This window comes from Cavia porcellus, unplaced genomic scaffold (assembly GCF_034190915.1).
Source record: "Cavia porcellus strain 051 isolate PalLab524CR breed Dunkin Hartley unplaced genomic scaffold, mCavPor4.1 scaffold_3, whole genome shotgun sequence".
In the NCBI taxonomy this organism is placed as follows: Eukaryota; Metazoa; Chordata; class Mammalia; order Rodentia; family Caviidae; genus Cavia; species Cavia porcellus.
Window position 1 is genome coordinate 100605132 of NW_026947486.1, and position 15182 is coordinate 100620313.

The 15182-nt window shown below is 40.2% G+C and overlaps 1 pseudogene; it reads right to left on the reverse strand.

Annotated features, from left to right (window-relative positions):
- Positions 1–12654: 12654 nt before the first annotated feature.
- Positions 12655–14814, reverse strand: LOC100725087 (integrin beta-1-like; annotated as a pseudogene).
- Between the last annotated feature and the right edge of the window lie 368 nt (positions 14815–15182).

Consider the following 15182-nt stretch of genomic DNA (forward strand, 5'->3'; position numbering starts at 1 on the left):
TGCATTCCTTGGCTGCATTCTTCTGGCCCTATAATTTTGAAGCTCATTAGATTTATTTGCTGTACAAAACATTCCAGATCATGGAGCTTTCAGCCTCATAAATAGGAAGCCTTGCAAAACCATGAGATAGTGGATCAGTGATCAAAGGCATGATCTTGAGAAAACCAGGCCCTTAACTTTCTCATTCCTTTAAAACCTCATAAACACTCTGTAAGAGACAGCTGCTTTTAGCCATTTGGAGCCAATGGCCCTTCTCAGATCTTTATCTTAAACTCTATTTTCTGTATCTCTCCTTTCTTACACAAACAGCTACTTTCACTATTTGTAAAGTGACAATAACCCCAATCCTTTTAGGAAAAACGGATAGAAGGAACCGAGATGAAACCTGGTTAATACAATGAAGATTAATGCCACATGCTACACCAAAAGGAAAACAGTGTCCTTTGTACTGAAGGCCAAGCAAACTGATGAGGGCAGAGCCCTGAGCCCACCAGGCCCCCATTTCCATGTGGAAATATCAAGGGTTTTTTTGAAGACTACATATGAAAAAGATGAATTTGAGGTTTAACCAAATTATGAGATGCACACTCACGTTTTTAAAGAAATATGAAACAAGTTAACAGCAACAAAAAACAAATAGGTCGGAATCTCCACCAGTTTATCCTCATGTACAAAACTGAAGTCAAAACGGATCACAGATCTTAATTTTAAAGTAATAATGCTAAATACACAGGAAGAGAAAATAGGTAAAAATCTTGAACACATCAGCATATGCAGACTTCATAAACAAAAGCCAGACTGCATGGGAAATACTACAAATAATCAATAGTTAGGTTATCATCCTAATAAAAAGCTTTTTCACATCAAAGAAATCACACAACAGAGTGAAAAGGCAACCCACAGAGTGGGAAAAATTACCCAGTTGTCCTTCATACAGGGACTAATATCTAGAACATAAGAATGAAAGAAAATCCGTCAGCCTCCTGATTCCAATCCCAATACCAAAATGGGCATCTGAGATGAATGCATACACCTCAGATGAAGAAATACAAATGGCAAATAAATACATAAAAATGTGCAGCATCACTGATCATTAGGGAGATGCAAATTAAAACAACACTCAGATTCCGTCTAACCCCAGAAAGAGGGGCTATCGTGAAGAAATCAACCAATAACAAGTGCCGACCAGGCTGTGAGGAAAAAAGGGAGTCTTCTCCACTGTTGGTGGGGATATAGACTGGTGCAACCCCTGAGAAATCAGCATGGAGATTCCTCAGAAAACTAGCATTAGAGGCCCCATTTGACTCAGCTGGTTATCTGAGTATCTTTCCAGATGAATTCAAACATCATATCACAGCCACATATGTACACCCATGTTTATAGAAGTACAATTTGTAATAGCTTAAATTGTGTTCTTAAATTTTAAAAATTAAGTACAGCAAGAGACATAAGTCATTAATGCTCCTGTAAATACTCCCAGTCTCTTCCACTACATTTATCCCATCATTCTTGCCACTTTCTGAAGTACTTCTGAAAGTCCTCTTTATGGCTGTATGAGACATGAGCACAATATAATGAATGTGCCGGGCTTGTTTGGACACTCCTATAATCCCAGCACTCTGAGGTGTGTGGCAAGAGGATCTCCATGAGTTCAAAGCCAGCCTGGCTACGTAGTGAGAACTTGTTTCAAAAATCAAAAAACAAACAAAAGAGAAAGTGGCCCTGCCACATGCCATCTAAGCAAAGGTAGGTTCATAGAAGTTACGGTGTGCCCTCATTCACCTTGTGCACTGGATCTGCCACTGTGTGTCTTCTGAGTTTGAATTTCAAAAGTCAAATTAATGATGAAAGGTAAATACTTGAAATAGATTGAAGACATCAAGTCACCCTTAACTTCACAACTAAAGACACTCAAAACAAAGAACTTCTGGAACTGCTCCAAAAATTAACAAGATGTAATAAATGTATCTAAAGGAATCATGTAGCTTTAGGCGGATTAATGGCCATGTGACTTTTACAGCAATAATTTTTAAAGTAAATATTCACCATTTTTGTTATAACTTGTATGTGTATATTTTTTCCAGAGTCATGACGTTTTCCTGGTTTTAAAATTCCTTGTTTTTGTGGAAAACATGACCTGCCCATTTGTTTTTAAATTTTGCTGATTCTGAGTTAGAAAGGCCAATGAGAAGCACCAGCACTGTTTCCTCCAAAAAGTCACTGTGCAATTCTTTGTTTTACCATGTTCTGCTGACCACGCATAGTGGGTGACAGTAGCTAACAACCTAATGGCTACCTCATTCACTGACACAAAAGGACACAGAGCAATGAAGTCCCAGATGCTATAAATGTCCAAGAGAGAAAGGGCTTTGGAGTCCCAGAGGGATTATAAAATTTCTCAGCTTGGGATTCTTTGAACTAAATTGGAGGAATGGAATTGCTGACACCCATGGGCAAATTTTCTCAAATCACTCAGGCTTTAAGAAAATCCTCAGAGATACCTGAGCCTATGATCCACCATGGCACACCTCCAGAGAAAGCACAGTGAAAATCTACCTCTCTTCTCTCTGAGAAGGATGATGAAACACTCATTACAAAGATTCTTTAAGAAGCCAGACACTAATCAGAAAATGCAATATATCCCAGAATCAGTTTCCAATTACAAAAGCTAGTCTCCAAAATATTTAAAACATCCTGAGTTGTAGAGAAGAAAACTAAGTTCCAGGCTATGGAAAAACTTTTGGAAACAGAGAGTATTGGCATATTTAAAGGTCAGAAAGGTACAAAGTTTCTGGCAAGGATGTCTGTGTTCTGATTCTGTCCTTTACATTTACAAAGCCCCTTATGAACATCACCCATGACTCTCCTTTAGAAGATTCATACACCATAGGAGGATGCCAGCCTCAACACACTGCCAGCTGACTGTGACAGCACTTGGATTGCCTCTGCAAAAAAATTTAAAAATGACAACAGATTGCTTGGTGGCTACTTTTACAGCATTCCTCATGCTATGCCTACAGTGAACCTCCAGTGTGTTTTCTATAAAGTTGTCCACAACAGCACCTGGTAATGAGCTCTTCCTGCCCACAGTGGGCTTTTGTGATCACTCCCTCTTAATTGCACCCTGTGTCTCATGCCTGTCCCCCCTCTCCAGGGCTGCCTGGCCTTCCCTCCCCGTTCAACTGTTTGTAGACACATATTTGCCATAAGGTCCCCTTCCCAGGAAGCATGCTTAGACACCATGCTAGTGCACCCTCACTCAGAAACCTGGGGCAGGAAGTAGAATCAGATGCTCAAAATTACTTAGCACAAACACTTCAGTCACAGGCTGTTCACCATTCTTGATCTGGAAATTTCGACTTGCTCACCATCTATCTCCAGTTTTCTTTTTTCTCTATTTATGGAGTATGTCAGCAATACAGAGATGCAGAGCTAATGGCAATAGAAATAACTGTACACAGGGCTGGGGATTTAGCTCAGCAGCATAAGCACCTGCCTTGCGAGCCGGCGGTCGTGAGTTCGATCCCCGGTACAGATAAAAATGAAAAAGACAAAAAAAAAAAAAAAAAAAAAGAAGTACCTGTACACATACCTCCAAGCTAAGGAAATAAGACCTCAAAAAAAACGGCTCTCCTTGTTCCTAAAGTAAGTAGTACGCTCCATAAGAACATCGGCATTTCTTCATATGCCTGATTGGTGCATAGAAAATTAACCTATAAAACTAATAATTCTTTCCCATAACTCTCCCTGTCCCCAGTCATGTCCATTCTGACGAGCCCTTTCTTTCCCACTCCTTACTGTCAATCTATGAAATGCCATTGCGACTTCTCTGTTCACTGCCAAGTAACACAGTGAATCTCGCAACCTAGGCCTTTCTACCAGTGAGTGTCCAGTCATTTCCATGTCCTGTCTAAGGCGATCATCACAGCTCTCATCTCTCAGTGTCACAATTTCTCACTTCCTTCAGTTCTGATGAAGCCTAAACTGAAGCCCTCACAGGAAAGAAGTGAGCTGTTGTATGATCCTTCTTCATGGATGCAGCCAGGTCCTGTCCTTCCCCTTCTCTAACCTCTTGTCTCTCTCGGGTTTAGCGAAAAGGAGGAAGGAAGGCGCAAGGGGTCAGAGTCAGGAAATGCCTAATTTATCTGGGTGGAGTTTCACAGTCATTTCACTCTGATTTTCCCCTCAAGGCTGCCTTCGTGCGGGGATTTGGAGGAGTGAGTGGTTAGTGTCCATCCTCAGCAGCAATGGACATTTTGCCTCCATACAGATATCTTGAGCAAACTCCTTCCATGCCTCAGACTCTGCACTTTTGTCTATCCTTTTTTGAGCTCTTTCACAGCTAACTTCAAAGGAGAACAATCAAGAGCCATATCGGTTCCCTTTAAATGCCATTCCCTAGAAATGTTGAGGTGGAGACCATGTCTACACAGGCACTCAGCTGACCTTGAGCTGCTCTGACCAGGACCCTTCCACTTCCCCCACACTTTGTGACATTAGTAGGCAACTTGCCAAGAGTAAATGCCCAGAGCGCATGTGTACCTGTGTCCACTGGGGAGCACTCAAATGGTACAAGAACTCAGAGTCCACATAAAAAAAGAGTCATGGGGCTGGAGGTTTAGCTGAGCGGCATAAGCACCTGCCTTGCAAGCAGGCAGTCTTGAGTTCGATCCCCGGTACCGATAAAAAGGAAAAAGACAAAAAAAAAAAAAAAAAAAAAAAAAAAAAAAAAAAAAAAAAAAAAAAGAAGAGTCACATCAAGCCAAAAGAAGGAAAACAGTTTCTGTTTTAATATTCTTTAAGGGGATGTTTTGTTGATCCACACAATATTCCTAGATTGCTCTTCACTCCCAGGGAACATAGATGAGTGAGCCAGGTGACAGTTTGACAAAGGCCACCTCCACCCTGGTGTTGCATGGGTCAGCATCCATGGCCACTCTGCCAAGTTCACGTCACATCTGTTCTCAGCACAGTTTTGGAAACCAGGTTAGATTTCAAGTATTCATCTGATTTCCTTGTGAGCCTTGTCTGGCATGTGCTGGGACCAACGCTCGAGTATCCTTTAGCCATGATCGCTGGCTCATGAATGCCTGCGGAAAGAAACACAACATGGAACAACTATCAAGCTTGCTAGAATCCAGAACTACCTGTGTCACTGAAAGAACCCTACATGCCAATTGGCAGACTGATGAATAAAAATAATGTGGCATGCATACACAAGCAAGGAGAATCATTTGTAAGAAAAATTTCCAAGAAAATTTGTAAGAAAAATAGAAATTGAGACTAAAATATCCAGTAAAATGAATGAAATATAGAAAGCTAAATATGGCTATGGCATGGTTTGTCTTATATAAGGAACCTAAAATATAACATAGTAAAATATAATAATAATAATAAATTCGGTTTAAAAAAGGCAAAATGTTAGGAAACAAAAAATATATTTTGGAGATGAGGAAGGGATTCAGGGGCAGGAAAACTTATGAAAAAAAAAGAAATAAAAAATGATCAAGACTTGTTAAACAAAACAATTAATATTCACAGGATTAGATCAATTTTTCATGTCTATATCTGATAATGTAATTCTTTTCAAGATAACTACGCAAAATAAAAACCTTTGTTAAGTTCCTGCCACCTCATTTTGAAAGCCTATATTGTTATTGTTTTGGAGTTTTGATTATCATTGTTTGTCTCTTTCTTTTCTTGTTTTTCTTGTATTTTGTTTTGTTTTCCCTCTTTAAAATAAAGAAAAAAGATGTGTTACATACATGTACCATTTCCTCAACAAGAATGAAAATATTATGTACTAGCATGTCAACATACACTAATAAAAAAGAAACACCCAGTGGTCTCAGAAGCTCCTCTGCAGTTGTATCTCCAAAACACACACAGAGACAAAGACACATACACATATACATATACACACATCCACCAGTATCTGCTTTAAAGGGGCATCATGATCAAAAGGCCAACTACTTGACATGCACATATGCATGAGTATAGTTCTAAGCTTGTATTTTTGTTTGATGACATACTTATCAGCTCCTGCTTCAATTACTCATCATATAGAGTGAGTCTTGATACTCAGTTTGACAAGCTCTCCTTTTTGTATAATCTACACAACTCCCTTTCAGGATAAAATTACAATAAAACTACCCTGCTTCAGATACCCCATGTTCTACTATTTCAAAGTTGGTCTTTTTCTGAAAAATCATAACAATTTACAATAAAATTTTGTTTCTGATCAGGAAACTGATAGAATGTCTTGTGTGTATTTTTCTCATATATTTAAATCATGTTGATAGTGATTTTATAATGTTTGTAACTGGGCCAGGGATTTAGCTCAGTGACATAAGGGCCTGCCTGCCGGGCAAGCATAAGGTTGTGAGTTCAATCCTCAGTACCAAAAGAAAAGTTTAAAAAAATAAAAAAAAAATGTAATGTTTGTGATCACTGTCAATAAAATATTAAATTTCTATTATATTCCATAGTTATTACAGGGCATGAAAATATTTCATGCGTCTTACTTGTATTAGGTATGCTTTTCCTGCCCACTTACTAGGGATTATCTTTGTTTCTAAGGATGAAATTCACTCAAAAAGAGAAAGACAATTTGCCACTCGCTATTGTTAATGAAGTACTAGTATACTAATCCTTAGTAAGTCACTGACCCTCTCCGATTTTTTCTGACACTGAACACAGATGTGACAACATCCTTACACGGTTCTATGTAGAGTAAAAGGGAACACTGACAACTAAGTTTTCCATGCCACTCACAAGTGAGAGTGTAGGTATGGGGCATATTTACAGGCATCTGTGTCTCAACTTCCCCAGGTATTCTATGGGATAACTTGGGGTGGCCTATGTTGGGGCAATCCCCGAACAGTCATTCCCATTTCCCAGAAGAACAATACTGTCAAAATACAACTCTTTGGGAAGGGCTACAGCCAATTGACAGAGCAATTTCCCAGCATACATGAAATCCTGTGTTTGATATCCTACCATTGCAAAAACAAGAAAAAGCCATGGCCCTGTCCTCAGCTTTGACCTTCTAATTGAATCCATGACCTACTTCTAGACAATACCCACTTGAGTCACACTTTAATACTAACAGTATAGTTTGTGTAGGTCACATACTCAGAATTTACTATGGCTTGAGAGTTGCAATCACTTATAGCTAAAAATATCTGCAACACACCATTTACATGAACCATACATTTTAGAAGTAATATCTACTCAGTTGAGAACAAGACTGGACACAAAGATTGAGAAGTAAGTAAAATATTTTACCTGGTAAATGTTCAGCATTACTCAGTGATCTGTGAAAATGCCATGGGTACAGTGAACTCTGACATACAAGTATCTAGCAGATTTTGCATAGAGCAATCAGGCTCAGGAAGACAGAGAACCTGAGTGAGACATAGGTAACACTGCCTCTCACTCCGTATCTCTACAATACCTCTCTGCCAAGAAACTGCAGTGATCTGAGTAAGATTCTGATACAGTATTGCAAATTTTGAGGCTATCATGTAACTCATCCAGCTGATAAATCCCAATCCTTTGGTTACTGTGGAAATAGTATGGACAAAGTTTTTGTTCAACATGACTGAGCAGTTGTCTGAATAAAACTTGTTAGATGCCAAGGTTGGAGGTACAGGTTTTCTCTCTCCAATCCCAGTTTAGTGTTACACTGGGTGAGTCTTGTCAACAATGTTTGGACTCACACATTGAGAACACATATGAGTTCCTGGCCCTGGCCTTGGTACCATGTAAGATTCAAACAAACAAGCAAAAATATTGCCCGGGGATTGGAGGGTGAGTGTTGATCATTTGTGGTAGTGGGACTGGCAGACTAGTGCATGCACATGTGTCGGAATTGGATGTGTGTGTTTTGATCTTTGTTCAATTCCATTTTTTTGTTGTTGTCCAAGTCTGAGCACTCAGTACAGAGGTCAGATTAGGCATGGCTCCTGGTCTGTTATCATTCCACAATGGTATCCACAGTCCTCAAGCTTTGTTCATATGGACATTGAATAGTACAGTTTGAGGTTTCTGACACTTCAACCTTTCCTTTCAGAGAAAACCATGGCAAGTTTTGTTTAACTCTGTCTTCAACAAAATCAGAGACCAAAGCAGGTACATTCCTACTTTTACCCAACTTGCATCAGAGAAGAACACGGCCAAGGGACCAGGTAATGTCATATAACATGTAGGTTCAGATGTCAGTCACTGATAAAAATTGGTAAGAACCACACATCTAGGAATTGAAAAAGTACGGATGGAATGGAAGAGGGATTCATGGCACAAAGTCTTGGATAGGAACAATGGAAGAAACCACCACATTGGGACTTTGCAAATAAAATGATATTCTTGAGCAGTCTCTTAGTGTAACCAGCTCCCCTTTGGGTCCTTGTTTTGAGGTAAGGCAGATGGAACTGACAAAACAGTAAGCAGGTGACATGGAATGACCAGGTATGTGTTAGTAGGAAGAACAGAAAGGAAAGCCGCTACCCACTGTGGAACAGGTTCCTTTTTTTTTTTTTTTTTTTCTTTTTTATCGATACCAGGAATCAAACTCACGACCACACACTTCCAAGGCAGGCACTTGTGATGCTGAGCTAAATCCTCAGCCCCAATGGAACAGGTTTCTAAAGGTGAGAAAAAAAACCATACAGATCCAGGAATTTCATGACACCTTGGTATAAGTGTTATGACAGAACGCACGTTGTCAGATCTTTAATGCCTGGAAAGAAGGCTGTCTTGTTCATGTTATATAAACATTATATACGGGTCTTATTTGTTTATTTAGGTGAGCGATGTAGGCCCTCTGTATTTGAACTAACTCAAGCCCTGACCTTCGGTTTACTTTAAAACCTCTGTCCTATCTGCCTAACTTTCTTTTATCTCCTGGCCTCATTAGGATTACTGCTATGGAGTGAGGTGAGGAGGGCAATGAGGACCCAGCCCCTGTTCAATGATCATCTGGATTTCATCTCCGATTTCAGGAGTGTTCAGCTGTCCCGCTTACTGAGGCTGGGGTGGAGTCCACCAGTCATGAATCACTGGCTGTCTGAGGCCAGCATTCCTAGCCCATCAGAAGTGACCGAGAAGTCAGAGTTATAACTCTACAGTGTTACTGACCTACTTACCCATTTATAGTGAGGAGGTCCGGAAATGAAGTAGATCTGTTCAAGTAGATGTCAAGCTGATATGAGGAAACCCAGAAAAAAGACTGTTATGCAGAATAATCATATGGTTTCCTTACTTATTTGTACCTGAAGCCAGGGAAAAAATGATTACAACTAACACTTCCCATGATTGAACTATTTAAAAAATTGCATTTTCAGGTTTCTTTTTTTGGGGGGGATTGTGTTTTCTAAAACAGCATTCTTGAGTTACACTGGAGAGGAGATTTGGACCATCTTAGTATTCCATGCATGAGTCTCAGTCTGATGTCAAATCCTTTTCAGTGTCAATATGAGATGTAAGAGTGTGTGTGTGTGTGTGTGTGTGTGTACCAACTCCTACACAGGGCTTGGCTATTTCAGTGGCAAAGCCTCCACTACCAAGACTTTATTAAGAGACATCTATCACTTTTCCCTACAAAGCAAACCTTGTCCTGGTTAAAAGACATTTTTTAAACAGCAAGCGATGGACTGGGTAGGGTTTAAGATATAGTTTAATACAGTGAAGAGCCCTCAGAGGTTTCTAGATAAGATAGCTACAGTCATTGCTCCCAAAGAAGAACAAAGACATCATTTGTGTCATGTTCAACAATCCTCTTCAGGCCATAAGAAACTGAGAGAATTCCTTTGATTCAAATGAAGGAAGACACAAGTCAAGAAGCCTTGGGAGAAGGCCCCCAGTGAAAAAACCCTGTCCCCAAAGGAATGAAGAGATAGGCAGATATTTACTCTGAGAAACTGGAATTTGCGCAAGAAACTAATCTTAGAGGGAAGAGACATAAAGCTGGTTGGATGGATATGGAGGCCAAGATATAAGAGCAGTGGGGGATGCTCAAGCTTAAGTGATGAGTGAGTGGAATGCACAGGAGGGGCCGCCCTGCAAACAGTCACACATGCCAAGCATAAATCTAGTTCTTAAGATGAGGGGCAAAGCCAGATTCCCAGAAGCCTTTCCTCTCTCCCAAACTTGCTGCATCCTCCCAGCTACCGAACATTTCTCCCCCTTCTTTCTGTCTTTTCTCCTTTCTCGCCAACGCAGAGGCTGTTTCTTTCCCCTTCACCCAATCTCTTCCTCATACTTTCTGTGTAGAACACCTTAAACTCTCCCTGACCTTCTGCCCTCCTCTCTGTTCTTGTGCTCCTTGCTGTCCACATTCTGAACAGGTAGTGACAAAATATAGCCCCAGTCTGTACTCAAGGGTGCAGCTGTAGACCAGAGAGAGGAGGGCCATTCGGAACAGTCCTGGGTCCATGACCACTGACCACGCTATCTTGGCCGTGAGGAGAGGAAAGAGGAAGAACTGAGTGTAAAAGAGTAGCAGGAAAGAAACGAAAAAACCCAAGAAGCACAGACCAAGACAGCCAGTCTCTACCCCATGGCCACCCAAAAACAGAAAACACTTATCATGGAGCCCATCCTACAGCAACCTGGGGAAATTCTACAACGATCTGACTGAGAGGAAAAGTCAGGCAGCACATAGGCAAGAGCTTAGATGACAAAAGATGAAGAACTTCCTCGGATACAAAAAGGGATCCACAGGAGCACAGCAGTTGGTTCAAGTGGAGCTACCCAGTCTCACACTTGACTGATATCCCAGAGTAGTTCATGGTAACTATTTCCCCTCTACTGGCCAGTTTCCCCCTCCATGGCTACATGGCTGGTGTCTTCAACATGGCTGGTCCAGGCTTTAGGCATTCACTGGAGTTCTCTCCACAAAGCGTGATTGCCTCTTGTCCTATGTACCAACTTCTGGGATCTTATGGCCTTGATCACAAAAATCAAATACCTGATCCCCCGTGTTTTGTGGCTTCTGTTACCACTTCCCGCAGCTTCCTGATCCATGGCTTAGTAGCTCCTAGGAGAGACAGGGCACATGGAAGTTGTGGCAACTCCTGTTGCCTGTGAAATCTGTCATGGCAAAGCAGCCCACACCCTTGGGAATGATAGAGGAGTCAATGGCTGGATGTGTAGAATGCATGGGCCATGTATTCCCTTACCTCTGTTGCTTTGTGAAGTTAAGTATTTTAGAAATTTTTTTAATAAATAACTTCAGTAAATAGGATTGGAAAAAGTGGACTGTTAAAACTAAGACGTACTTGAAATGTTCTTGCCTTGTTAGAAATTATGCCGGTTGTCTAAGGTAGCGTGAGGCCAAAGTGGGAACGCCTACCACCTCCTGCTTCTTTCTCAGCCTTAACTGCAACTCCCCTTCCTGTTTGCATGCACAGACAATTCCAATCAGCTCCTGGTGCATCGTCAATGCCCACCTAAGCGCCACCCCCAGTCAGGGATTATATGTATATCCCATACCCACATTCTGCAGAGAAAGCCAGGCCGCCGGTGGTCATGGACTTCACTCCATGTCCTTGGAATAAAGGCTGTTTCTACTTTACATTCTCTGTTTTATGGCACCAAAAACTCTTTCAGTACTTAAAAGAGGAATGTGACTAGATGAAACAACATGAGCAGCTCAGACAGTGAAGAGGGAATGCAGTGCCAGCAGAGACCTAAAGAAAGTGAGATTTGCCTCAGTGACCGCCATTACCAAAGCTGTGGGGCAGCTTCATGTCTTCATGGAAAAAGAAATGTACAGCTACAGTCTCAAAGGGAAAAAAATCCAATAAATATGTCTTAGGCAAAATGGCAAAAAAGACATTAAGATATTAGAGAAGATGAGAATGAAACACCAGGAATTTCAAAAGTATTAAAATAAAATAAATCCAACTAAAGAAATCCCCATCCAGAAAATCCTATGTGAATGACCTTTAGGTAAATAGTACTAAATCAAGGACTCTTTTGCAGAAATTTCCCCAGGACTTTTATCCAAGGCTTCTTTGTGTAAAGAGAAGGCATTAAAGTTACCAAGAATAAGTAACTTTTAAAACAGCACACGTATATTAAAGCTATTTATTTTTCCTTCCTAACTGAATTTTTCCCATGGCCTTTGTACACTCTCGAAATGCTTATCTCCCAGCTGTGTCATCAATCATGTCTACTAGTCAAACAGAAAAATAATAGATAGAAAACAATGGAAAACTAACGGGCAAAATATTTATTTTGGATGCTGTATAACTGAAAACTGATGTAAGTGTAAAATTAAAACAGTTTTAATATGTGATTAACAGAAAAACTCATGATGCTTATTATTTTAACTACTAGTCTTTCAATCACCCTTGAAATGCCACTTAATCCAATAAGAACTTGATTTCAAAATCTAGGAAAACAAGGTCAAAAAGTACAATATAACCTTAGCTGACAAAGACAACAATCCTGCTTCAAGTCTTTCTTCAGTTCTTGTTACACATTATAGCATGAGTTTTAAAATAATGAAAATTTTAAAAATTATACATATTACACATCTTCAAAATTGCACACGGAAAAACCACAGCAAAAGTGCCCTAAAGCTACCTTACCGTGGCTATGAAAATTGCTGCTTTGTGTTCAATGTTGTGAAATTCGCTTGGGCAATACTCATCTTCCCTCATAAACTGGATTGAGCACAGTTTTCACAGCACTCTTATAAATAGGATTTTCACCCATGTCTCACTTGGCATTCATTTTCTCCTTTTAAAATTTAGCAATTTTCTTTCTGTTATGAATTACCATTAAAAGCTTCTAAATCAGCAGTAATGCAAGGCCAATAAGAACAATTCCAGCAACCACATCATCAATAATTGCAGTGACTTCTGGGCCAGTGGGACATCCTGGAGTCTTCCCAGTGTGAACAAAGGCTTGGTTGTTCCCAGTCACTGACTGTGTGAAATAGAACCAGCAGTCCTCCATGTACTTCTCACAGTGCAAGAGTGGGTCCACCTGGATTGGCTGGGGAAACTTGTCCCAGCATTCCACCTTGGTAAAGTGGTAATGGAAACATTCCTGTGCATGCCTGTCCCTTTTTCCTCCATTATTGAACACTCTGCACTGAACACGTTCTTTATGCTTGGCACAGATGCCAAGGCAATTCTGGCACATCTTACAGGTCTGCCCTTGAATCTTGTGGACAGACATAACAGAGATGCCCAGCCATTGCAGATCTGCCCATACACAGCTGTGCATGAAGTAATGTGCAGAGAACAGTCACACACACTGAAGTATAGTTGGAATAACATTCACACGTCCAATCACTGCACACACAAGTTGCCTCCACAAAGGAAGCCATTGGATTATCAGAATTCAAATTATTGCACACTCAGCATCTGGTGAAATAAATTTCATCTGTGTTATCCCTCTTCCTGCAGGTACAGTGTCCACAGACACACTCTCCACTGTCACTACAGGTTTCAGAGCTGTTCTCTTTCCCGTGGTAGGCATTCATGCCTTCACTGTTTGCTTCTTCTGTGCTGTGTTTGCATTGTCTACCCACACATGCCTCATACCTGCAGGCTCCACATTGAGACAACCTATCCTGGCTCATGGGACTCTCAGAGATGCCCTTGCTCCGGGTACTCTCACTTACCGATGAATTAGGAATAGCCTCTACTTCAGTGTAGCCCAGAAGTTTCATTGTAATGGTTTCTGATTTTTTATGTGGACATTTAGTTGCAGTTATTCTAGTTTCAAATTGAACCTCCTTTCCAATGGAAATATTGGAACACTTTCTACCATTTTACCCTGCCCCATTCATTCCATTCTCGCAGTTAGATGTGTATTTATGATTACTCATTCTTGCAATTTGTTGTTTTCCAAAATTACCTCTGAAAAAAGGGAAATGTAGTCATCAATGATTAAATGAATTACATTGCTGAAATTTGCACATGATGTTCCTACTTCTGACTCAGGGATCAAATGTTTTAGTCCTTTGTAAATGGGCTGAAATTTTTCAGTAACCACAAAAATTTTTTGAATATTATTTTCCCTGAATTTCTAGACAAGGTAAACAATAGAGGGATAATCATCATAATGGCTCTTTGGGTACACATTACTCTCCAGGTGACACTGGCCATCATTAGGTAAAACAGTGCTACAGAATTTTTCTTTTATCTCCACTGAATTGGAACCCAGCAGCCATGTGACATTCCTCCAGCCAATCAATGATCCCCAAACTGCCACTTGCATGATTGCCTCAAAACCATGTTTGAGGCAATCACATTTCCAGATATGTGCTGTTTCCCAACAAGTTTGTTACATATCTCTCCCTTGTCAGTAAGGCTGAAAATGTTTCGGTACTACAAGGTTTAACAGTTCTTTTCACTGATACAAAGAGTTTCTGAGCTTTGGCAGTTGTTTTCGTTACTTTTGTCTTGTTGCTGAGACAAAAATACCTAACACCGAAAGTTAATGGAGGAAAGGTTTATTTGTCTTGCAGTTTGTAGAGATTTTATGCCATAATCAGCTAGCTTTAAGGCAGGGTGGCTTGGCAGAGGGTTATCACAGAGGAGAGTAGTTCATGTATCCATGAAAGGCAAAACCACCAAGGGGAGGAGACAAGATTCTTTCTGCCCCATATGTTGTATGCAGGGGAGGAAGCAACTGTAAGGTGTGTTAAAAATTTCTCCCTCAGGTGGAAAAGAAAAGGCATGAAAATCCAAGCAACTGCCATGAATTTGTAGAGGTTCAATGTTGCGACATAGAGTCACGCTGGCATACTCAGAATGTGTACAAACGTGCTGATCTTACATTCCCTTTGCTCATGCCCTGAAAAAGAAAATAACAGAATGAACTTCAGTGAGGGTTGTCAAACTATGGTATATGATTCAAGTGTGCCTAGCTCTTTTATTTTTAAATCGCTATTGACACCTAAGTCATGCAATGTGAAATTCACCTATTTAAGATGCACAAATGGAGACAATATGGTATTTACATAAGAGAGTTTGATTTATTTCACTTTTGAGTATGTTCTCAAGTAGCTTCCATTTACTTATTAAAGTCTTGATGCAATCTTTCTTTATATCTAAGTAGTACTCCATTGTATAAAAATACATCTCTTCTTGAAAAATTATATATGTTCCAAAATCTACAGAGAATACTGTTTAAGGGTAAGAAACTATTCACAGAGGAAA